This window comes from Podarcis bocagei, assembly GCF_964188305.1.
Source record: "Podarcis bocagei genome assembly, chromosome: 1".
Taxonomy (NCBI): Eukaryota; Metazoa; Chordata; class Lepidosauria; order Squamata; family Lacertidae; genus Podarcis; species Podarcis bocagei.
Genome location: NC_138125.1, coordinates 29,609,946 through 29,634,479, shown reverse-complemented (window position 1 = coordinate 29,634,479; position 24,534 = coordinate 29,609,946). Strand labels below are relative to the sequence as shown.

At 43.0% G+C, this 24,534-nt stretch overlaps 1 protein-coding gene and 1 long non-coding RNA gene across 32 annotated transcripts in view; one reads left to right on the top strand and one right to left on the bottom strand.

Annotated features, from left to right (window-relative positions):
• NRXN3 (neurexin 3) overlaps positions 1–24,534 on the top strand; it is a 1,270,857-nt gene that overhangs the window by 881,441 nt on the left and 364,882 nt on the right. The gene's annotated exons all lie outside the window — the stretch shown is intronic.
• LOC308576014 lies at positions 277–22,684 on the bottom strand. Its single transcript, XR_014003000.1, has 3 exons — positions 22,575–22,684; positions 22,101–22,194; positions 277–489 (listed from the first exon to the last, which is right to left on the bottom strand). It is a non-coding gene; the product is annotated as an uncharacterized lncRNA (long non-coding RNA).

Sequence of the window (24,534 nt, the reverse complement as noted above, 5' to 3'; positions counted from 1 at the left end):
TTGCAGTCTTCTCCCACACCATGCCACTGCTTGGCTGAGCATGCTTGTAGGGACATTTCGCTGAGCGACTCATCAGTGACCATAATGCACAGGAAGGTGCCCACTATTGCCCTGTGGCACTTCTAAAACAATTTTCTAAAGATCATTTAGTGTGTAAAAGCTATTTTCAATTTTGGTTCAGCAAGGAACAATTGCAAGAGGCAAAAAAAAAAAAAAATTGCATTCATGGGGAAAAGAAATCCATTATTTTATTGTGTGTGTTGGTTATTATTTATCTGCTTATGCACAGAGCATCACTCCTGCTGGGCTGTAATCTTAGACTATTGTGGCTTCTTTCTTCCTCTTGCATTTGACAAAAGACCTTTGCAGTTGCTGCAGTTTCGGCAATTGAATGTTTTGAAGGGCATCATAAACACAGCTAATCCCCTGCCGAGAAAAGCAGCTGGCCATCCCTGTAAACAGCTTTTGTTGGACCCAAGACTCAGGCATCTGTGCAAAACAGAGGGTACAGAGAAAGAATATTAACATGTATGAGTTGTTTGTTAGGTCATTGGACTGAAATGCTAAATACTGCAATTAAGTAATATTAAGTACTTATAACTCCAGCCCTAGTCAGCCACCACTCAATAAATGCACCACTTGTCTTTCATGTCAAGCATGACAAAACGAAAGCATTTGTGGATTATGTTAATTATAAAGGGTCTGCCATGCCCCTTTCTGCAGCCTACACATCAGTTTGGTGGCCTTAGAAACCAACTGGCAGCAAAACATACAAACAAACAAACCTGGTGGGAAGTGAGCTTTAGCCTACACTCTTGAAGTCACTATGCAGAGTCCCATAGGCATTACATCATTGCTGTGAGTCCAACTGCTCAACAGAGCTAGAATTGGGCAGAGGAGTGAGGCATGGGAGCAGAGGTTGCACAAGTTGTTACCCAAGTCTCTCTGTTTTTGGGGAAAGGCTACAACTTGGATGTCCTTAAGAATGAAAGGCCAAATGAAGAAACGATAAGGGGGCCCTAGTGAGAATTTTTGTCAAATATAGGTAGGACCAGTGGAAGCTGGTGACCATAGGGGCTGGTAGAACAGAAGCCAGGAAGGCCAACAGTAGATGAAGCCAGAGTCAATGATAGGAAGAGCAAACTAGCTCTAGCCCTCCCCCCCCCATCTTTGTTGAGTTGTAGAAGCATTCCCACACTCTACATTCTCCTCATATGTATATGCATGGTGCTGGGGAATATATAAATAGAATCATACCAGGAAATGGCAGGAGAGTCCTCATGGCTTGCAAGAAGACCCTCCCTGGAGCCTGAAGAGGATGTCAGTGAGGGCAATGGATGCCCCGAAGAGACCGGAGGCACAGTGGGGCTTTGCTTAGGCTGCTTGGCCTCCCTGCCTAACAGCTGACTCGTGGGATAGTGCAGCAGGAGCAGCCGCTTTCCTGCACATCCTGCAGCCTCTAGCTGGCCCCAGAGCTTCAATTCTAGTTGAAGAGAGAGTTGTGTAGAGCAGTGTTTCCCAAACGTTTTTGGGCAACGGCACACCTGCTTACCGGAAAAAAATCTCGCGGCACACCACCATTAAAGCCCCGCCCCCGTGACGTCAGCGCGCAGCGTCACGCCGGGAGGGACGCACAAAAATGAAAGTTTTTTCCCTCCCCCTTGCCGGGGTGGGAGGAGGCAGCAGAGCGAGGGCAGCTGAGGCGGCGGCGGCAGCTGAGGCGGCGGCGGCTGCGATAGCGGGCGGAGGAGGAGCCGTCGCCGGGAGTTGCTGCTGCTGCTGCTGTTGCTGCTGCTGCCCGGACATGCCGGCCTCCTCCTCCTCCGCTGTCTCGCGCTCCTCCCTTTTGCGCGCGCTGCCCCGCCGCTCGGCACGACCACCGCGGAGCCGCCCCGGCTCGACGCGGATCCTCCCTGCCGCCTCTCGCCGCCGCCTCTCGCCCGCCTCCCTCCCACGGCACACCAGCCGGTGTCTCACGGCACACTAGTGTGCCGCGGAACACCGGTTGGGAAACACTGGTGTAGAGAGACAGCAGGAGAAGGGGGGAAGAGGCATTCAGAGGCTTCTTAGAGGGTGCTCCCCCATTTTGCATTATTTCACTTATGCACACAGGGGCCCGGAACCTAAACCTCATGTAAGTGGGGGTGCCTGTACAAGGGCAACATTGGAACCAAGTGGGGGGAAGCTAACAGCCAGTGCCACACCATGGGCTGGTTTTAAGTAAGAAGGCTGGCAGGTGTGAACTTGCTGAAAGATGACTGAGGTTGGTGTGGCACTGTCCCATTCCCCTTAATGGATCAGCCTCCACTGAGCAGAACCTTGTCCCAAAGCCAGCTTAAGGGAGGGAACTTAACTCAAAAGTGGAGTATGTCTCTGAAATTTGGGGACACTCTCATAAGAACACATGATTGTCTTTCACTAACGTGCTTGAGTTTATTGTCATCACACAAGTAGAATGTGAACTGTTGAGTTTCTTTTCTGAGTTTATACTGTCAGTTTGATTTATAATCTCATTTACTCACATATGGAATTTAAAGTTCATGTATTGCATGGTCATGCAAAGGATCATTAGTTTTGCATCTAAACCCAAGTAAATACATCTGAAACGACTACATAGTGCCTGTCCTTTTTTTACCCCTGCCTCTGGTTCTCTCTCCTTCCTCTGTTGTTTCCATTGTTTCCATTTAGATTATAAGCTCCTTGGGGTGTGGACCTGCCCTCTTGTACTACACAGAGCATGAACAATTGGTTGTCTTTTATAGCAATATCATGTCTCTCCAATCCCCTCTTTGAAAGAATGAGTGGTCTCCAGTTAAACAATAATGGCCAAAGTCTGGAGGGGGAAAATTGTTAAGTGGCTGGCCTTGAACAGAGCAGATGCAAAATGTCTTAAATACCAAACACGAAACTTCACCTGAGCTTTGAAGTTCAAGTTCTCCCAGTTTCCAACCACCAGAACACTGAAATTATTGCAGCTTTTGGAATCCAACCTTAAAATAAACAAATACATCAATTAATAATCCCGTCACTGATTTGAAAAGAACTGGGAATCTTTCTATTGAGGTAATAGCCTGCTGATCATACCACAGAAGACAAGGGGAAGTACTGGGTCGCTATAACCATCATTTGCCAATATCCAGCTAAGAAGACTGGTGTGTACAAAGCTCTCCATGCCCCTTTCTTGTTAAACTCCTAATATCTGCTGGTAGGTCTGGAAACAGAAGTTGTTCACTGGGTGAGTAGGGCCTCTAAGGGTAGTCAATGTGATGCCATCCAGATGTTTGTTCCCATTATCCTATCTATTTGGTCATGCTGATTGGGGCTGGTGACATCAGTTGTCCACAACAACTGGAGGGCACCATGTTGACTATCTTTGGTACAGACAAAACAGAGTTACATGGACCAATGATCTGATTCCAGCATATGCTACGATGCTGCCAAGCCATTCTGGATTGCTTTCAGTGGGATGCTCACTGAAATTCATATCCTGCATAACCTGATCCACATTCTGGCCAAGCTGGTTGAATTCATATGTTTTTTTGAAAAGTTACTATGGATGGATGGGAAGAGTATTTTCCTATCTTTGGAAAGAAAGAAAAATAAGTACACTGAAAATGACATTTTTTCCCAGCTTTTCTAGAATATAAACAGCCAATGATAGATGCAAGGACTGAGAGCATCAACCTGGTTAAGCAAAGTAGCCCAGCCTTTTGGGGCATTTCAGACTTTAATCTGTAATATTTGTAGCCTGGCAGAAGCTATATTTATTATAGAACTGGAATGAGCTTAAATATTTGAATTTGTTCCCCTTTCCCTGCTGCATACTCAGCCCTTCTTCTTAGCTGCTTGGCCACTTTTCCCTTATCAGAGGATTGTAGTAGGTTTATTATTTAGATTCCCTTGCCTTCTTTTCTGCCTTAAGTCACCCAGTGAAGTGCATGCATAAAACAAACAAAGGAGAATGTATTTCTCTGAGACCCTGAAGGGAATGAACAAAATCAGCATTTAAATGGGAGATATTTAGAGGGCTTTAAAATAAAAGGGAAAGCCTTGGTTCCATAAAATGGTAATGTGCACCTAAAATAACATATTTACACATATTTAAATATCCACCTGTATTTAAGGAATAACTCTCTTCTATTAGCATTAGCCTCAATGGGAGAGTCAGGTGCAGCAAATTGTATAACATTTGTATTAGTTCCTGTAATTGAAAACACCAAGTGCCTGCATTCACTTGCGGAATCCTTTGGCCTTATGCAGTGCTAGAGTGAGCAGCTATTCTAAGGCATGCCATTCCTTCCCCCTTATGTTTATTTGAATGTCCTTGCTAAGATAGAGTTACATAGAAATTAAATGTCATTTGATTCCCTCCCCACACCTGCCTTTTGGTGGAAACCACTTTTAGGAAAACTGGATGAGTTGCCCTACTTTCCATTATAAACGGGACTGACTTGTGTGACGGAAAAGTTTGTTTTTGATGGGCATGTTGGTTCAACAAGTGCTTTCTTTTCTTTCCCCTTGCCAGCAAACGGTTAACGAATGGCAGCTTATGATTGGCCAGGGTTCTGGGAGGGGGAGTTGAAAAGGAGAGGATTTTGAGAGACAGTTTGTAGGTTAGGATAGAGGTTGGGAGAGGAGAGAGAGTTGGTTCTGGGTAGAAACATCCACTTTGAGCAGACTTCCTCAACCTTGGCCCTCCAGATGTTTTGAGACTACAATTCCCAGCATCCCTGACCACTGGTCCTGCTAGGTAGGGATCATGGGAGTTGTAGGCCAAAAACATCTGGAGGGCCGAGGTTGAGAAAACCCGACTTTGAGGAATATGTCACAAGCTAGAGAAAGGAGACTCTGAGCTTAGTGTGAAGGACAGTGTGTGGTGTCCTGTAAGAGTAATTAGGCCAGGAATTAACTGGGAGACTGAGGCTGAGCCAGAAGAAGTAGAAGCTATGAGGATACAGTCTACTTAGGACTCATTCCAGTCAGGAGGGGAGAGACTCTTCTACAAAAAGAAAAGACTCCCAAACCAGTTAAGAGGGGTGTGGAGATCCCTTGGGTCTGTTACTTGGAGTACCTCAGTAGTAGGGTTGTCAAAGGGGTGTGTAACAGGGTGTGTGACAGGAAGTACCACCTTGTTTAAGAACCAGAGTATTAAGCGGCAACAGCTGTGCAAAACTGAGAAAGAACTGAAGTGAAATAACATTATAATCTGAAGTATTGTATGTTTTACTCACTTTGTGTCATAAACTTCCTTTATTTAATAAAACCATTCTTGTTTATTTGATCAAATCCTGCCTGAGACTCCAAATTATTAAGTTTTCCCTCACACAAGTCCCCCACAAAATAATCTGGGGTAGTTTGTAGGAATTTGTGGAACTGGTGTTCTCAGTGGTGGGTGCTCTATATTTAGGTGAGAATGGGTCCAATGGCACCAGGGGGGAAAGTGCTGTTGCGCAGTTGCAACTTGCCAGAGAGCAGTGTATGCAACTGTTTCATAAAATCCACAAAAATGTTCCACCTTATGCAGACAGCTCAGTTCATGGATGATAATCCTGTTAGAATCAACTGTGAATGAGCCATTTGGTCCAAGTCTAGAAGACAGAAATAGAATTAGGATCACTTCATACTTTGCAGTATGCGATGGAAACAAAATGTTGCTGTGCTTTTTTGGGCAAAGGAGTTTTTGAGCTATTTTTGATGAAATTCGCCAAAATCTACACTTCTGACATGGGTTGTCCAGATTTCCTCTGGCATTTGAGCAATTTCTGTCCGGACACTGCTTCTAATGGCCGAATCCTGGCTATGTCCAGGAAATTCTGGACATATTAGAGGCCTATTGTAAGCCCCTACAGAAGGGCAAGCAGAGCAAGGCCATTTATATTCACCAGACTCACACAAATCAAATCATGTGATCCGCCAGCTTCTACCTCATATGCTAGCTAATGCAAAGTGCCAAAAAAGGACACCACGTAACATACAGGTTATGTTCTGGCCTCCAAGTTCATAGCTGAAATTGCATAAAGTGGGGACCATCTTCTAAAAAGCCTCCAAATGTCCGTTTTTTCCTTCTCTCCCACTGTCTCCCCCAATCCGGACCAAAATATCTGGAGTTGAAGCTCTATTGCCAGCTGGAGGATGCATGGAAAAGCAGCAGCAGCTCCTGTGCTACCCTGTGCATCAGCTGTTAGGCAGGGAGGCTGAGCAGCCTAAACAAAGGCCCACTGTGCCTCAGTTCTCTTCAGGGCTTCCTTTGCCCTCTCTGATGTCCTCCTTGGGCTCTCCTGCTCTCTCCTGCCTTTTCTGGATTTGAATCCAATTATTTATTTCTTGGCGCTGCAAGTATACGTGGTTGTGTGTGAGTTGATAGCTCATAAGGGCGGGGATGCCTGTACTACAGAAAACTGATGTTTCCAAGGTAAATAGCTGTCAGGTTTTTATCTTTGTGGCATTTCAATTTTAATCGCAATGGGGAAATTGATGTTTTTGTATTATGAATCTATTCTGCATATGACAGTTTCAGTCAAAATGGACCAGAGTTTAGACTCGGCTTTGGCCTACTATTTAAAACAATCAAAACATTGCAAATTACCAAGTCTCTCTCTCTCTCTCTCTCTCTCTCTCTCTCTCTCTCTCTCTCTCTCTCTGTGTGTGTGTGTGTGTGTGTGTCTGTTGAAATAATGCAGCTGCCTGGTAGAACCTACTATCAGAAAACCTCTCCCACTAATCAATCCTTGTTTCCCTCTTGGTAACTCCTGAGAGACCTCCAAGTAAATAAAGCTCTTTAATTAGTGATGTCCTCTCCACTGCAGTATGGGAATCAATGGCCCCAGCTCAGTCATTGTCAATGGTTTCTTCTTCTGCCTGCCTGCAGCGACTGTACCTTAAGGGCAAAGAGGAGGCCCTCGGCAGCAGCAGCAGCAGCTGTTTACAGGCCACAAAGGGGCTGATTTGAAAGAATGTGCACTGCCTTGATTTCTTACCTCACCTTGAGGACAGGGTGACATGTGTGTGTATGCATACGCGTTTTTATAGTTTCAGCGGAGGTGAAAGAAGTCAGCCCTGTAAAAGAGATTGCGCAAAACTGCTTCTGTAAAGCGCTAGGAGGACACCTTTCATGAGAGCTGAAAGAGCTTTAAAAAAATTCTTTCTTTGATTGCTTTGGGGAAATTGGCACCAATTTAAATTGGTTAAATCTTTCACAATTTGAAACCACTCTTATGGCCCTTATACTGATAAGAAATTTATCCTGGCAGAGGTTTATCAGTGTTGATAACGGTTTCTGCGGCTACAGGGAAATGTTGATACAGCACGAGCATCTCTCATCTTGACATTTACTTTTTTTTGCCAAATAGAAGGGAATATTGCATGTTGGAAGTGTTTTACTGTAGCAGATTGTCTGCAAATACTATATGCCACAGTTTGAAAGCATGGCTTTGATGGTGTGTCTGCACACTTTTCATTATTCATTGCATTTTGGTGCACTGAGAAGCCAAACTTCCAGCCTTCAATCCTGGGAATCCTGGGAACCCACTGCCAGCCAGTGTTGACAGCATTGCTTCCTCTGATTGTTTAGCAAGAACAATTGAGTGGCTAAGCATCCTTACCAACTTTGCTGCCTTATTTTGATGGCACTGTGATCTGTATGCAGCATATTCCTAGTACATTGGGAAATGCTACAGTGCCAAGCTAACAAGTAGATTTCCTATGCTTTAAAATAAACTGTGTTGTGTGTACAACTTTAATTATATGTTTTATTTGTGCAGATGGGAATAGAGCCAAAGCAAGGGTTTTTATTTGTTCAGTTATTTATTGGCTGATTAAAATTACCAAGGTTGTAATTTATATGCCTTATTAAAGCTCATATTTGGGCATGTTAGAGAAAAACAAATACTCCCCTATTCTTTCCCTGTTTTCATTTTCTGCTTAATGGCTTTGCACCTGGCTTATTTTTAATTTCCTTTTACATTAGGAGTGTTGGTCTCTCTCCCCTTTACATTAATCAGTGGCTGGAAAGAAGTGTGAAATTCCTGTGCAAAAGTGCCTTAATATACTATTCCTGCCAGTCCTTTAAAAATGACTAAGCTCTTTGTGGTTTGGCATGAATCTATGCTTTAAAAACCCCAAAAAACCAAACCCAAGAAGGCAAGCATACCAAACCAATGTGTTCTAAATTGGAATTTCTGAAAAAGGAGACAGACTAGAGCCTTTGACCCAGGATGATCTGATAGGTAAAGGGATACTCCCCCACAATGACTTGGATCTAGTTTTCTAAGGTAGCATGTGAATAAAACACAAATAACTTTTATTTAAATTGTATACTATGTATTTCCTCCTACATAGTCTTTTTTTCCAGAGCTGTAACCTCTAGGTGTGAATTTGTGTTTCTATTTGTTTTCTCTTTTTATATTGTCTTAATTTGTTGGGTGTTATATATGTAAATACAGGACACGGGTGGTGCTGTGGTCTAAACCACAGAGCCTAGGGTTTGCTGATCAGAAGGTCAGCAGTTCAAATCCCTGCAATGGAGTGAGCTCCCGTTGCTCGGTCCCAGCTCCTGCCAACCTAGCAGTTCAAAAGCACGTCAAAGTGCAAGTAGATAAATAGGTACCATTCTGGCGGAAAGGTAAACGGCGTTTCCGTGCACTGCTCTGGTTTGCCAGAAGCAGCTTAGTCATGTTGGCCACACGACCCGGAAGCTGTCTGTGGACAAACGCTGGCTCCCTCGGCCAGTAAAGCGAGATGAGTGCCGCAACCCCAGAGTCGTCCATGACGACCTAATGGTCAGGGGTCCCTTTACCTTTCTTTATATATGTAAATATAAACATTATATATGAATGAGAGAGAGACTGAGATCAGGAGTTAATGTTCAGGTTGGGCTTCAGAAGATCAAATGCCTGAGAAATTATAAAATATAACTGGTGCCATACTTTAGCATAACAATTTAGTATAGTGCACAGTGTTTATTTAGAATGGGATTCTTAAAAGTCCCTAAGTAGTCAGGTAGTTTTGTCAAGCATCACTAGGAGAAAAGCACAATCTAGCATTAAGCAAAAACTATAGTATTATGCAAAGGTATACACCCTACCTCCCCCAAAATGAACACAACCCTTCATGGAATGTGCTGAGGCTCATGTAGAACACAGTTTTCATAATATTCTGGGCTCTCTGGATAGGCCTCAGAAACTGAGTCAGGTATTTGCATGGTGGTAATGGAGGTGAACATGAATATGTTGTGATAGAGAGGAAGATCTTAAGCCTGGAGTTACTCAACTGTCAAAAGGAATCAAGAACCAAAAAATCAGGGGCAGTCCATCCCATTCAGCCACCTAAGGTGAAACAGGGATTACTGCCTCCTGCCACCATGCTGCTCGCCCCCCCCCCCCATGCTGCCACCAGGACAAAGCAGTGCTGCTTGGCTTCTCCGCCCAATGGCATCAAAGACAAGTGGCAACACAGCATGCCAGAATGCCTCCCTATCGGCAGTGAGAGGGGAGTGTTCTGACGGCAGTAGATGGCTCTACAAATAATAGTGCCAGACCTTCCATGGAGGCAATTTGAGAGAGCAAGAGTGGGCAGTGAGGGCAGCCATAGAGCTGCCTGACATAAGAGGGGTCAAACCAAAGAAAAGAATAGCAGCCTCATACCCTTCCTTCCTTCCTTCTCTTCTCTTCTCCTTCTCCTTATGTTCTTTCCCAATCCTCTTTTTCTCTTATTTCCTACAATTCAATGGAGTGGAGACAAGCGAGGACAAATTTTCCCTGCTGCACACATTGCCAGGTACAAAACTGCAGGTGCCACAAATGTATTGTGGTCTTACCTGCAACCACCATGCATGTCATCTGGTTGCACCTGCTGCCACAGCTAAGTAGGAACCACAAGGAAAGGCACTGGTGTACCAGGCAAAAATTCTGCGATAAGATGAAAGGATTGCAAATGAAATCTGAGGGAAAGGAAAGCCCAAAGGTGTGCGATTTGGGCAGCTGTGTGTGAAAATGTGTAGGGAATTGATCCTTAGCAAACAGATAAATATTACTGGGCTGTCTTTCCTATTGTTCTGTAAACAGACTGCTCTGGAATCAGACAGGTAGCACTTTTACGTCTTATATTTGTAGGGAACATGCAAAACAGGAAGATCATGGGTCAAATCACTAACTACTTACATCTACGTAAATTCCACATACTTTTATGACATCCTGACAATTTATACCAATTTTCTCCCTCTCTAAAACATAGGGTTCTGTTATGTTATTATAGAAAATAAAGCTTGATTCCTGGTCATTATGAAAGGCTGGACTCCTGCAGCTTTTTTCTCCCTTGAGACCTTGATCTTACAGGTCTTGATTTGGGGGAAGGCGAGAGAATTCAGAAAGGAAAATGGTGAGATTTAGGCAAGAGTCTTTCTTTTTTGTGTGTATGTTCCTATGCAGAAAATTGCACAACAATAGTGCTGGATGTAATTGCAGAGGAGTGTTTTGCAACTGTACAGATTAGGTTGATTTCGGTGTGCTTTTATGTGTGCCTTCAGTTCTGTCACTGACACCCCTGCAAGGAAAGTCAGGGCAGCAAATATAAGAGAGTGCTAGGAGCAACCCAGCTAATGGGAAATGCACTGAGTAAAATGTTCTTCTTTTGAAGTATGCTGACATCTCAGATTCTCCCTCCCACCCTCCCTCTCCTCTCTCTTCTCTCCCTTAATCCAAATTTGTTTATCCACCAACATAAACAGGTGCTTGGGGAAAGGTTTTGCCATTTGCTTAACCTCCTCCCACCAAAGCTGTGATTTCAGCACAGATTTGCAAAGTGCCTGCTGAGCTGCCTTTGTTTGTGTTATCTGTTCCTTTGCACACACCCCTTTCATTGCATTGCCCAGCCCAGCCCTCCCTCTTTTTCTTTCTTTCCACTTAATTTCTGCTTAGATATGTAGTGTGCGTCTCAGCTTCTTAGTCCTCAATTCCAGCTGAAAAGAATTCTCAGTCTGTGTAGCTGCATTTACTCATCCCTTCCCAGTATTCATTTCCTCTTCCTTTTTTTTCCCCACCCCGCTCACCACACACAATCAAAATATAGATTGTAAGCTCCTTGAGTTTGGACCCTGTTATCTGCTTGGGTTATGTACTCTGTTCCCTGACAGTCCTCTGAAAATAGGGATAATGCACCATCATTTATCACATACTAGTCCAATGATGCAAAAAATTAACTGCTGTATTTTTCGCTCTATAAGACGCACCAGACCACAAGACGCACCTAGTTTTTGGAGGAGGAAAACAAGAAAAAAAATATTCTGAATCTCAGAAGCCAGAACAGCAAGAGGGATCTTGCTGCGTAGTGAAAGCAGCGATCCCTCTTGCTGTTCTGGCTTCTGGGATAGCTGTGCAGCCTGCATTCGCTCCATAAGACGCACACACATTTCCCCTTACTTTTTAGGAGGGAAAAAGTGAGTCTTATAGAGCAAAAAATACAGTAACTTCGTCCCGCAGTCATTGTCATTTTTTTACTCCAAATTGGAGAGTGTTCTGGCTGTTGATGCCTTTTGGGTGTAAATTTGCACTTGTTTACTAATCCCACTGTCCAGTTGACTTCAGTAGGACTTAGGATAATTGTTGTTGTTTAGTTGTTTAGTCGTGTCCGACTCTTCGTGACCCCATGGACCAGAGCACGCCAGGCACTCCTGTCTTCCACTGCCTCCCGCAGTTTGGTCAAACTCATGCTGGTAGCTTCGAGAACACTGTCCAACCATCTCGTCCTCTGTCGTCCCCTTCATAATTACCGTAATGACAAACCCCAGAACTTGGGATCGCCTCCAAACCTGTGCCAAAGGAACAGCTAACAGCACAACTATACCCTTAAGGAAAGTGATTGGGAAGAGAAAGATTGGGAAGGGGTAGACAGCCCTTAAATTGGACTTGCTGGACTGAGGACACACATCTAGGGCCAATTTGCCAGGGCTTGCCAAAAGCAGATTTCAGCACAGGGCAGTGTCAGTGCACAAGTAGCTCTGTACAGGCTTGATAGCATCCCTGCTTTACTAACTGTCTCTGGTTTGGCCCTTGCACTGGTCTCCTGGAGAGTGCTGAGTGGTCATGGATAAGGCTTAAATCTCCTTAGCTTTATCAATGCAACATCATACTGTGACTTAGGATTATTCTCCAGACATGCATGCTTTGTTTCCCCTTGTAAAAATCATCCTTCACATGAAAACATTATTATTGAGGATGAGAAGGCCATTAATACTGATTAGAAGAAGCAATGGCATTTCCTTCAACATAATTAAAGTTGCAGGCTGAGCTGTACCATGTCAAAGACTGTAGAACACTTTACTAGGATTTGTCATTGGTATAGTATATGTTGAGGGAGAGCAACGGAGGAGCAGCTGGTGAAAGTTTGTGGGGTGATATCTTGGCTAACGCGGAAGGCTGTATCTCAGCCTTCACCAAGCTTTTGGTTGTCAGCAGTATTCCACCAAAGTTGCAGAGTCTACCGAAGAGATTGCAGTGTCCTGGTACAGATGAAGACTATGGGGAAAGAGGCCTTTTGTAAATTGTTGTCCCTTGTCCCTGATGTGGATGGTGGGTCAAGTCAGCTCTGTGATAGCTTTGGTTGTGCTGGGTCAATTCCTTCATGGGATCACCCTCCACGTTAACCTAAGGAGGCAGGTCTGAGGATGAAAGCTCGCTCTTGGCAATTCTCCTTATAAAGCTGCCTGAAACTATTCCCAGCCACCCCTCCATTCTCAAGCTTCCCTGTATCACATTCCTTCTGAGATCCAGGTATTTCCACAGTTTCTACAACATCTTCTTGACTGTTCCCTACAACAGTCTCCTCCCTCTGCAACAATTCATTTCCTAGAGTGGCAGCAGAGCCAATGGATGGAGTGAACATGTTGCTTCTGGAAACTCACCCTGTGCCCTTTTAAAAACTGGAAATGAATGTTAAAAGCCCATTTCCATGTGGTTTTATTATTATTATTTAGGATACACTGTTGGCTGGAGGTACTGAGTATTAGCTCTTGCTCTATTTCACATCTCTTAAAGTGTGCTAGCATCTTGTGCTTAAAAGTAACAGAGCCTTAACTTTATAGCCATGTAATTGATGGTGATAGCAAACAAATAAAAAAAGCTATTCTGGGTTTATTTGGTGCAGTCCTTCAAGGGGCTGAATCTTCCAAGTGTTGCAGGCTACAACCCTAAACTTGCTTGCTAGGAAGTAAGTGCCAGCAGGACTTAGTTCTGAATAAACACACATTGGATTCTGCTGCTAGTATATTTTGATAGATTCATTGTGCATTGCATGAATGTAAACTAGGCAACCTCAGTTGTGAGAAAGAGTCAAATAGAAAATTCTGAATAGTAACCAGCAGCCACCAAGAGATTTTTCATAGGGCTGCTTACAACCCCCAGAACAAAACACATCATTGTGGGACGTGTGGCAAAAAAATGATAAAAATAAATGGAGTATTTGTTTAGGAAATGAAAACACAGCAGTAAAAGATGCTGAGAAGCTATTTAGTGCCGCACATTACTTCTTCATCACTTGATTATTTTAGTTTCATTTCTATTTACATACCCAGTTGATTCTTTTGCATCTGGATTGTGCACAATTCTTTCAATAATGTACGGTTCAGTGGCTATAATTACAGGATTGTTAAAGTTCACATTTTACTATTCATCTTGTTATCTCCAGTAATGGAAGGTTAGAATAAATGCACATAATTACACGGTTGGTCCTAAATTATTTTTTATATTGCTCTCACCGGGACACACTTGAAAAGCAAAATTTATTCTCAGTGATTTCCCTCCCCACCCCCCCTTCACAGTGGTAATATACTTGCAGTGAAAAAAATCAGCCTCCCTTTTCTGCTTCCCAGAGTTCAGGTAAATAAAGCATCTGCAGTATATGCGGCACATCTACTTTAGAAAAAACACACGCAACTGCCCAAGTTCTTTGATAAGAACAAACTGCTGGCTGATTGATGCTGAATTGAAAAATGTGTGGAGTGAGGGGTACATGCCGTCTCCTCTCAACTGTGCCCAAGGATGCAGCCTGCATACTTTGCCTAATGGGTCTTAGCAGGACTCACTGAAAATTTGCCCTCTTTGTGTTGTTCCTGTTCATCTGCATAGCCTTGCCCTGAGTTGAGGTCATACTAGAATCAGGGCAGCCAATGGGATGCCCTCCAGATGTTATGGGTCCCATCTCCTATTGGCCCCAACAAGTATGACCAATTGTCAGGGATTGGTCAGTGTGGCTACTTCTGTACCAGAATGTGATGGATCTTGTGGAACTGTACTTTATAGAAATTTTTGTTTGTTTGTTTAAAGCTAGCTTATGGATTCATCAAGTCCAGAACTGCTCCTGTGCTGAATGCACTGAACACAGCGGGCAGGGGGAAGTAATCAAGATAGCCATGACCCAGTTTTGTTCCCTCTGAACATTTACCAAATGTTTGCAGATGGCTAGTGTTTGCTTTGGTTGGGTGCAGTTTTCAAGGCTTTGGACAGAAGACCTTTTAATGTCCCCTTGCTGGAGACATTTTAAACAAAAGATAGATGGGAATCTCTGAGCCTATTGATATAAATATAAATAAATAAAGGAAGAAAATGGGGAGCTGTATTTTATGGGTACAGTGCTTACCATGTCAAAGTGTCTTCTTCACAGTGTCTGTAAAAAAAGTATCCATAGTCTTTGAGTTCTCTGCCATTTGTGTGTTGCATTAGAACACTCATAAAGGACTTGCAACACAATGAAAACATAACACAATGCAGTGGAAGCATTAATTATACCTAAATAAAGTTAAAGCAGTCAGAAATCTACAGATCGGATTTTGAAACGTTGGGAGAATTGCCCCTATGACCCAGAACTGAGGCTCTCCAGAGTCCACACTTTAGGATCAACTGCTCCCATAAGAAATATACTTTGCTTTGACCCAAGAATAAGTGAAAATTGGTGAAGTTGTACAATGCTACTTGGTCAAATAGCACAACCAGTAGTGTTGTTATTTCCTCCTTCTGTTGGGAGATTCATGACAGAAAAAAGAAATAACTTCTTCACACAGTGCAATAGTTAGACAATGAAATTTACTCGCACAAGAAGTAGGGATGACCACCAACTTGAATGGCTTTAAAAGAGGACTGGACAAATTTGTGGAGGAGAAGGTCATCAATGGCTACTAGCTACAGTGGCTATGTTCTACCTCCACTGTGAGAGACACTATGCCTGCATACCAGTTGCTGGAATCACTAGTGGGCAGAGAGCTGATTTACTCATTGCCCTGTTTTGAGGCTTCTGGTTGGCTGCTGGAATAGATGGGCCATTGGCCTGATCCAGCAGGCTCTTCTGATGTTCTTAAAAAGAAACGAAGAACATATGATAAATAAGATAAGATAGAAGAGATAAGCGCATATTTTTCATCTGCCCCAGTGATGAAAATTGCTTCTGCGAGGCCACAGCTGTCTCGATAGAGGGCCAGGTCACACATGTTCTCCATGTAAATACTTCCCTAGAACAGATTGCATAGAAAACAGTCTAAATGTCTGAAACAGCTTTTTTTGTGGAAATTTGAACACTCCATCTGTTGCTCCATTCTGGTCTCGCTGTTTTCATTGGCTAAATCTGCAGTGGGACTAGTTGATCAATGCAGCAAGATTATTTGGGCAATGGCGGTTGCTCAAGAGGTAAACTGGTTTCAACATAAAGGCCTTTTATGGTTGTAAGCCATATGGGTCATCCACCCTCCCCAAAGGAAAAGCTTATTACTTATCATTAGAAAGGTGGGATGGGGGGAGAGAGAGATCCTGAATAATGGAGAGCTCAAGCTGTACTGCATACAGGAGGAGGAAAGGAATGCACAAGAGCAGGAAAAATAAGCAACACAAACTGTGCATGTGTGTGTGGGGGGGGGGTTAATGTATAACCACAGAGCTTGCAAGCATAATGACTGAGATGCTACTTGGGGATGCTTGTGTGCTACACAGTAGCTGCAATGGAATGATAGGGCTGTTACACACCGTTGAAGATGTAATTAGCACAACTCGGCTCTGCCTGCTTTTCAGAACCGTTGGGATGTATGTTGAATGAATGGCTGCCCAGGAGAGATGAATGGTTTATAAGAATTAGGAGTAGCCTGACCCAGAGGATGATCTTGTTTGACAGAGAAAGAAAATCCTTGCAAGAAGCTGTGGCTCCCACCCATGCCTCTGTAACACACTGCATCTGGCTTTGCTGTTTTCACTGGTTTCAATGAATCTGGCATCACACAAGTGGATATATTATACCCACAGCCCAGTAAGGACAAGTTGAGCATATGAAGCTGCCTTATTCCAAGTCAAACCATTGGTCCACCCAGCCCACCATTGCCTGTTCTCAGTGATATCAGCTCTCCAGAGTGAGATCCTTTTAATGAGATATAACAAGGATGGGACTTGGGGCTATCTGCATACAAGAACATAAGAAGAACCAGGCCGAAGACCCGTCTAGTCCAGCATCCTGCTCTTGCAGTGGCCAATCAGATGCCCCAAAGGGAAACCAGCACACAGGATTTTGAGCACAATTGCACTTCCTTCCTCTGATTCCCAGCAATTGGTATTCAGAAACATTGCTGCTTCCACCTGGGGGGGGGGTAGAGAACAGACGCCATGGCTAGTAGCCTTTGATAGTTCTCTCTTCCACCAGAGGGCACGCTACCACCAGACTGTAGCCACTCCTCATGAAATGCCATATGAAGCTGTTGTCCACCAAACCAGACCATTAGTCCACTGCAAGTTTTGGGGCAGAGAAGGCTGTATTCCCGCTTTCCTACTTGGTTATGTAGGAAATTGAAACTGGGGTGTTCTATGTACAAGGCATGTGCTCTACATCTGGTTCAGCTGAAATTGCAGCTCCTGCTCATTCTGGCACTGGAGTTAGCTATGCTCTTCCCTTTCAAATCAGACATCTTGTTTCAGCTCCAAAGTCCCCGATGAAACAGCGCATTGAAAATGCAGCAACCAACACTCTTGTTTGTTGTACCTTGTGCCTACATCTTTTGTCCCTTCCTGACCTCTGTTTATCTTATCTGTCTAATTATCATTCTACATAGGATGTCGCTCCTGTTGTATCCATGGCTTGCACAGTGCTTTTGCTCAATCTAGTTCTCTAAGCCCTTCACTTGACCCCTCCTTTCACAAGCGCCTTGCTTTCTGATTAATGAGGCCTGGGTGGTTATGGTCCTGCAGCTCTTGAGTGGCAGAGTACAGGAGGGAAGAAAAGAAGCAAAAGAAAACTAGCAGAAAGTGTGCTCTGACTTCAAGCCTTGGTCTGTCTGCCAGAAGTCAAGTTGCTGCTGAAGAGTCTTGCTACAAAGCTGCCGTATGCAATGCACTTTCTGTTCCATGTTAAAAGGACACATGGACTTGAGCTTCTCTAGCAGCATACAGACCATATCAGACACATGCTACCTTGTAAGATTTCTCCAAGAACCTGGCAAAGGAAAATGAAAGCTTCACAGCTCTCCAAAGGTAGAAGCATCTGCTTTTACACTTGGTTGGATATTAGGAGTGGATTCTGGATTATTTGTTGGTTCTGCTGATACTGCCCAGCTTGGTTTCGAACAGTGGTGAACCTAGCTCTTATTATATGTTAGCATCTTTGACTTTTGTTGAAGATAAAAGAGCTTATGTCATTATGAAGAGTGCCAACTTGGGCTTCCAAAAAACAATGAGCTGTTGGACATAGCCAAGAAACTGTAATTATGAAATGTGATTGCACCTATTATAGGCAAATTCTTTGTTGGCTTTCAGTTCAGGGTGCCATTTAGCCACCACCAATTATATCAGAGAGACACAAATGGCTTGATTTTGTTGGACAAAAAGGCAGAGTGTGTTGTTTATGTTAAATGTAAATAGTAAATAATAGTCTGTGTTTCCAGACAGAGAATAATACAGATAACCGTAGTGTTTCTGTTACTAGTACTACAATGGATCAGGGCACCAAATAGCTGTATCAGGTGTTCCAAAAAATGTAATGGCAGAAGTCCTATTTTCTAACAAGGTTTCTTCCTTTATTAAGGTGGTGGCATTGTGCTATCAGCTGCCTAGTATTCTTTCCTGCTTTTGACAACACTGGTTTTTAGTGAATGCACACATTGAAACCATTCAGACATTAGGTGGACTTTGCCCTGATGCTAACTTGAGATATCAGCAGGGTTACACTGGCTTAATTTGATTTATGTAAATTTGCTGCTATTCTTTTTTGCTGGTCAAAGTGAACTAAATGAATCAAGCACATTATGGAACAAGGGGTTGTGATCCAAAGCAAACTACTTGTTCTACTGGCAGTTTCCCTAATCTAGACTAAGTGGTTTGAGAACTGTAGATTTAATGAATGACTTGAAGATGATGACTCAACATACTTTTAGTTTCCCCTTTTATTCTTGACAAAATAGGTACAGCACTTCATAAGCAAAGCATCTATATATAAAAAAACAACAACATGGTATAGTTTTGATTTAATGGACATTAATTAACTGAATAATAATTGTGGTACTGTAAACATTAGGAGTAGTGAATATCTACAAGAGAACCACTCATGATCCTAATTGTTTCTTCTGTGATAACAACACACAGGACCTTCAGTTTGACCCTTTGGTTAGTGGAGAAGAATAGGAAAACTCAGAGACAGAGGTTTGGTGTGAGCTTATTTGCAGTCCTGCCTGAAAAATCTAAATTGCATTCTTCCCTACTCACCAATTCAAAACTCCTCCTTTCCTGTGCACTTCAACTCATAGGGGCTGACCTCTTCCTCTAAAGCCTCTTTCAGTATGGCACTAGGCATGAACTTTGTGTGTAGGCTTCTCAGAGCTGCATTCTGCTGTCATTTACGGCATTGAAGATCTATTTCCTGAGGTTGTCAACACCTCATCTTGCTCATATTAAGTATAATTCTGCAGACACAGTAGTCTCAGAATTACATTTCATTTCTGATACAGGCTAGTCAAGCTTTATTTCCCCGCCCCCCCCTTCCCAATGAGCAAGCCGTGTATTGTCTCATCAGAGAGCATAATTATATTAACTTAATGCTGAACAAAACCTTCATATACACTTCCGGTTGACCTTCCTCCTCGCAACAGAAGAAAATGAGTTTTGCAGACTGGGTGGGTGGCGGGGTGGCAGGGATGTTGGTGTTCATAAAATATGAAACTGAAGCTCTGACAGTGTTGGGTTTCATGCTGGAACTCAAAATTTAATCAGCTGCAATCTTTTAGAGGTGGCAGAGACATGGCAACTTCTACAATTTAAGGAGCTAACATAGGCCGAGGAGGAGCCCCAGAGTTACAGTGCAAAAATAATTAACTGTTGTTCTCATTTGCATTCGGATGGTACATTCCCATTATTGCAAGCAGTGAGTGAATCACTCCTTACAAGCCCATTTTTACAGCATGTTTCTACCTGGGAGGTCAGGATTCTAATGTATTTTCCTGCATTAGCGTGACAGTTACTTCCATGGTAATAGCCCAGGTGCACATCACTGTGCCAGCCTGTGTACAGGATGTCTTTTGCTGAAATCAAAAAAGGCTACTCTCTCTTGCAGCATCTGAATGAACCTGACAACATTTGTGGGAACCAGCTACAGGATTATAACTGAATAGTTCAGCGATGTCATTTTTTAAAAAATGTCACAGGTGTCAGTTCTGGCACTAACCATTTTCTCTTCTTTAAACTGGGTAAATTTAGTGCTCCCGAAAGTGAAAACCTGATGACACCCATTAGAGAAAAGTGCTGTAGGGGAAAGTTGGTGCATAGACCTCCCACACATGCTGCTCTTCCGACATCTTATTCTTGATCCTGTGGCAGCAGCCCTTTCTCTCATTTACAACAGCTGTGCAAGGTGGGAGGCAATGGCCCTGATCTATCTACTCTTACTAATTCCAGTTGTAAACAAGGGGAAAGATGTTAATTATAACTCACTTATTCCTCTGGTTTCATTGGGACTTAGGCTGCATACCTAAACACACCAAGGAGTAAGCCCCACATGACGCAGCAAGACTTACATCTGAGTAAATATGAATAGAATCGTACTATTAGTCATGACTCATCTTAGCAAGATCAGGGCCATTGCCTTCCCCTAGACTACTCAGTGAACTGAACAGTGTTTCAGACTTGGGCTTCCACTGGTTAAACATCAACTTTTCTGCCTACTGCACCCAGAGGAGAGAAACTGTGTGTGTCTGATTGTGAAAATAGAAGCTTGCATCACATCTCCCATGTAAGGAAACACTCGTGCGTCTTAAAGCCAAATCTGTGTGTTTCCACGCATTCCAAGAGTAAATGGGAAATTGCAGGAGATCCTGCCCTCTAGTGCTGGTTTATTCATGTCAGTGTATAGTTGTCATGGTTTTTGTGCTGATAACAACAATGGCACTCTCCTTTCCATAATATGGCTTGGAGACCTTTGCAGCTCCATTATTCTCCAAGCCTTGCATGGCAAATAAACAAGTCAGGAGGCACTATAGTGAAACCCATCACTAACTTGAATCTGAAGCCTCAAAATGGAAAAAATATATATGAAAAAATGAAGAAGAAGTAGTAGTAATGAACCTTTCCTTAAGTTATTGTAGAACAGGCCCATGCTGAGCTCAGAGGTTCTGTTGTTAAGTTATAAAGCACAGGCTTTTTGGAGATCATCGCTTGGTTGGAAAGGAAAGGTTCTGGTGCCACCACAGCTCACTGGATTGCATAGTGTTGGCAGGTTTCTGGTGATAAATCTAGTTTTCCCTTTCTGTTTTCCCCACACAGATACATTTCCCCACACAGATACATTTGTGCTTAAAGTGGCTCACAGTAAACAAGCAGTCTACAAGAACAGTAAAAAATCTTAACACATAACGGATGCTGTAATATTACAGCAACATAACAATGTCAGTTCAACACAAGTAACAACTCCTTTTTAAAGAACCATCATCTTAAATATCCTTCGTTAGCTTCTGTTTCTACCACAAATTACTTGTGTCCCTCTACTTTTTGTTTTGTCTCATCTGCATTGTAATTTTGCATACATGAATTCCCCTTTCTATACCTAGATTTCCTTGAAAGGTGAGGGTGATGCTGTTTCCCCTCCTTTTTATTTAGCAACTTTGAGATCTATATGGAAATGCATAGCTGCAAGATGGAGAAGCCACTATCTTAGACAAGACTAGAAGTTCACATTTTCTTTTCCATAGCATAGAGAAAAACAGCAGAATTAATTTTCTTATCTCTCTGAGCGATCAGTGAGGCTGGGGTGGGGGGGTGGATAATGCCTATACTGCTCAACACTTGTCCTTATACACTAATGAAGCCTTGCTGTTCATCAGCTGATAAGACTGGATTGTCACCCAGTGTAATCCATGTCTAGATAAATGTAATATGTTATGGATTTGTTCCTTGCTTAACACTCATTTCCATACCGATATTTTCATTTAGTCCCTCCCTCGCTCACTTTCTCAGGTTAAGATTGCAAAAATTATACTGGAACTTCATCATGATAATCTAAAATATCTCCCACCTTCAAACTCTGAAAAGTATTGGTAACAGGGATTTGTTTTAGAAATATTGACTTTCCATTGGTGGGGATCAGGTATATAGTCAAATATATCTCCTAAGTTTGTGTGCTGTGAGCATGCTTCTGTAGTCTTGTCCAGAGAGCAAGCTGTTGAAAAAGCAGAATGAGAAGGATGCAGATTTCATATGTTACTGCCTCAGTTATTTGGATTTTCTGGTTTCAGTGGGCCCATAGAGATGACCAAACTACCATGGTGGGCACACACTCTGTCTAATTGTCTCTCTCTCCCTTCGCCCACACTCCTTCCTCTTCATTTTACCCTCACAACATACCTGTCACCCAGTGAACGTCATGGCTAAGCAAGGTTTTGAAAGCTGGTTTCCAAGGTCCTGCACCACACTGGCTCTCACACTTATTTAAATGAAATTCACTGAGTCACCTTGGCCACCCACTATTTCTCTGCCTGACTTACCTCACAAGCTAGTTGTGAGAATACAGTGGAACAGGGTGCAAAGCCACATACGACACCTTGAACTCATTTAAGCTGCAAGTTAATAAGTGCAACTTAGTAAAGAAACCTGTATCCACACCTTGTGCAAGAAGAACAAATGAACTACAAAGTGCCATAATATTTTGGTTTTCCAACAAGCCTTCCAGTATGGTTGACATTGATCCTACTGCCACCTACAGAAGAAAGCAACATTTAATGGATGAGTGGACCAGATACCTGAACTGAACCTGAGTTTAACCAAGTTCATATGCAAAAGCTCCCAGGAGCTGTAGAAGAGAGGCTAACATGAATGTTTTAACCACTGAGCTTTGGCCGATTGCTCAATGCAAGCTCCTTACAGAGAAGTGGTCATTAAGTCTGCAGTGGCAGCACCTGCCTTGCAACATGGTAATGTTCTAACCAACCCCAGTCTCATCTCTTGAGGGCAGCCAATTAATCTTCTACACAGGTGGGCATCCCACTCTCCCTGACAACATTATCATCTCAGGATGAAGTCATTGTCCCCAAGTTCAAAGCACGAACACACATAAATCAATCACTGGTGGAAACTCACTGTCCATCCTGGAGCTGACACGGAAAGGCTGACAGTTCAGCAGAAAGAGAGAGAAAGTGTGTGTGTTTAAGATGAGGATTTCAAATGACTGGAGCCTATTTATGGTGAGTGCTGCTGAACCACAAAATGAAACTATGCCAATCAGCACTTTTGCATTCCCGAAGGGCCAAGAAGTGGAAGTAGAGAAGGCAAACAGCACTTGTGTGGGGACATGTGGTAAATGATTGTAAAATGATCATCTGTAACCCGCCATATTCAGGAAGAGAATTATGTTTTAATAGCAAAGAGGAGGGACACATGACCAACATCTGACTACATCATGATATTTTATTCAAGTGCTGCTTTATATTTCATTGTAACCTCTTCATTTCCCGAAAGCTTTCTAATTTCTGGCTTCTGTGGGTGGTGGTGGTAGTTTTACTCCATATCTATCTATTCTAGATGGCCGGGCTATAGATTCCACTGGAGCTGAATTTTGCTCCACCTGCAAAAATAGTTTGCTTAAGCTCAGCTGATCCCTCTAGATCCCTCAAAGCAAATCACCACCTTCCATTGTCATCCCAACTTAGTCGGGGCAGGGAGCAACAGAGTGACAAGACCAGAAGCCCTAGGAATAGCAAAGGAAGCTACTCTCCTCATGCTAGGACAGAGAGCCTATAATGTAGCAAGGGGTGTTGTGTTTTCCAATCAGTTACTCTTTCAAAGCTCTGGCATCCCAGGATTCAGATGGTGCTTAGCATCCCAAGATGGAAGATCTGCAAAAAATCAAGTCTAGGGTAAAAAAAGAAAAAGAAAACATAGTCCACCCATTTGCTGTAACTCAAGTTTTCTAGAACGTTAGCACAGTGACTCATACAGGACTGGCCCAGGACATTTTTCTGCAGGTTGGTGCCACCTTTCCATTCTATGTATAGAAATCACATGAGATCTCATGGGCATGCAAGATCTTACCCCAACTGGGTGAGATCTCACCTGAAATTGTGGCAGGGCAAGAGGAGAAATGGAACTGGTGGAAACAGATGTGGCAGTGGCAGGGCAGGGCAGGGAAAAGCAGTATTGCCCATTTCACCTCAAGTGATGAAACAGGAAGCACTGCCCCTGGGTTGCGGTCTCAATCCTGTCTTGGATGGAATCCCAGGCCCTCTCTGTTTGAAGTGTGAGAAGAATTATTTTATTTCAACCTATGAATGTGTGGCTCACTTCACAAAGTGTGATGCTGAAGGCATTGGACTTTTGTGCTTGCTTGGCATTGCTCAAGACAATTGTAGCTATCACTCCTTTTTATTTCTTAATTGGTTAATGTTTGTGAACATAAAGTGCCCCATAAGTACTAAGTATTATCACCGGCACTAAAACTCACTATAAAATTTAAAAGCAGGGAAAAGTCAAACATGCACATTAAATAGCAGCGGCAAAGCAATCGCTAACGCATCATTGATTTATTTCAATGCATATGGAAGCCTATAGCACTTGCATTGAACTAGTCATGATCTAGATGAGCTGGGCAACAATGTGGTATTTTATCTTTGAGGCAGCAGTAACCAAAAGAGAGGTGGCTTATTGAATCTTCTTCTACACTGAGAAGAACAATACCAGTTACCTGATAGTGTCTAGATGGGATGATCCAACATCAGTTATTACAGAAACTTTAAGATCATTTAACATACCTAGAGGTGACAAAGGTTGTGTCCTAATGCTCTGATTCCTACCTACAATCTGGTGCTAGGGTTGGCACTTTGTTGTGTATTCATTCTCATTCAGTCTTGAATTTGGCAGAGCGGGATTTAGAAATGATTTATTTTTGCATACAGTTATTGAACCATACAATGCGTACAAAAATGGTACCTCTGGTTAAGAACTTAATTCATTCTGGAGGTCTGTTCTTAACCTGAAACTGTTAACCTGAAGCACCACTTTAGCTAATGGGGCCTCCTGCTGCTGCCGCGCAGCTGCTGCACAA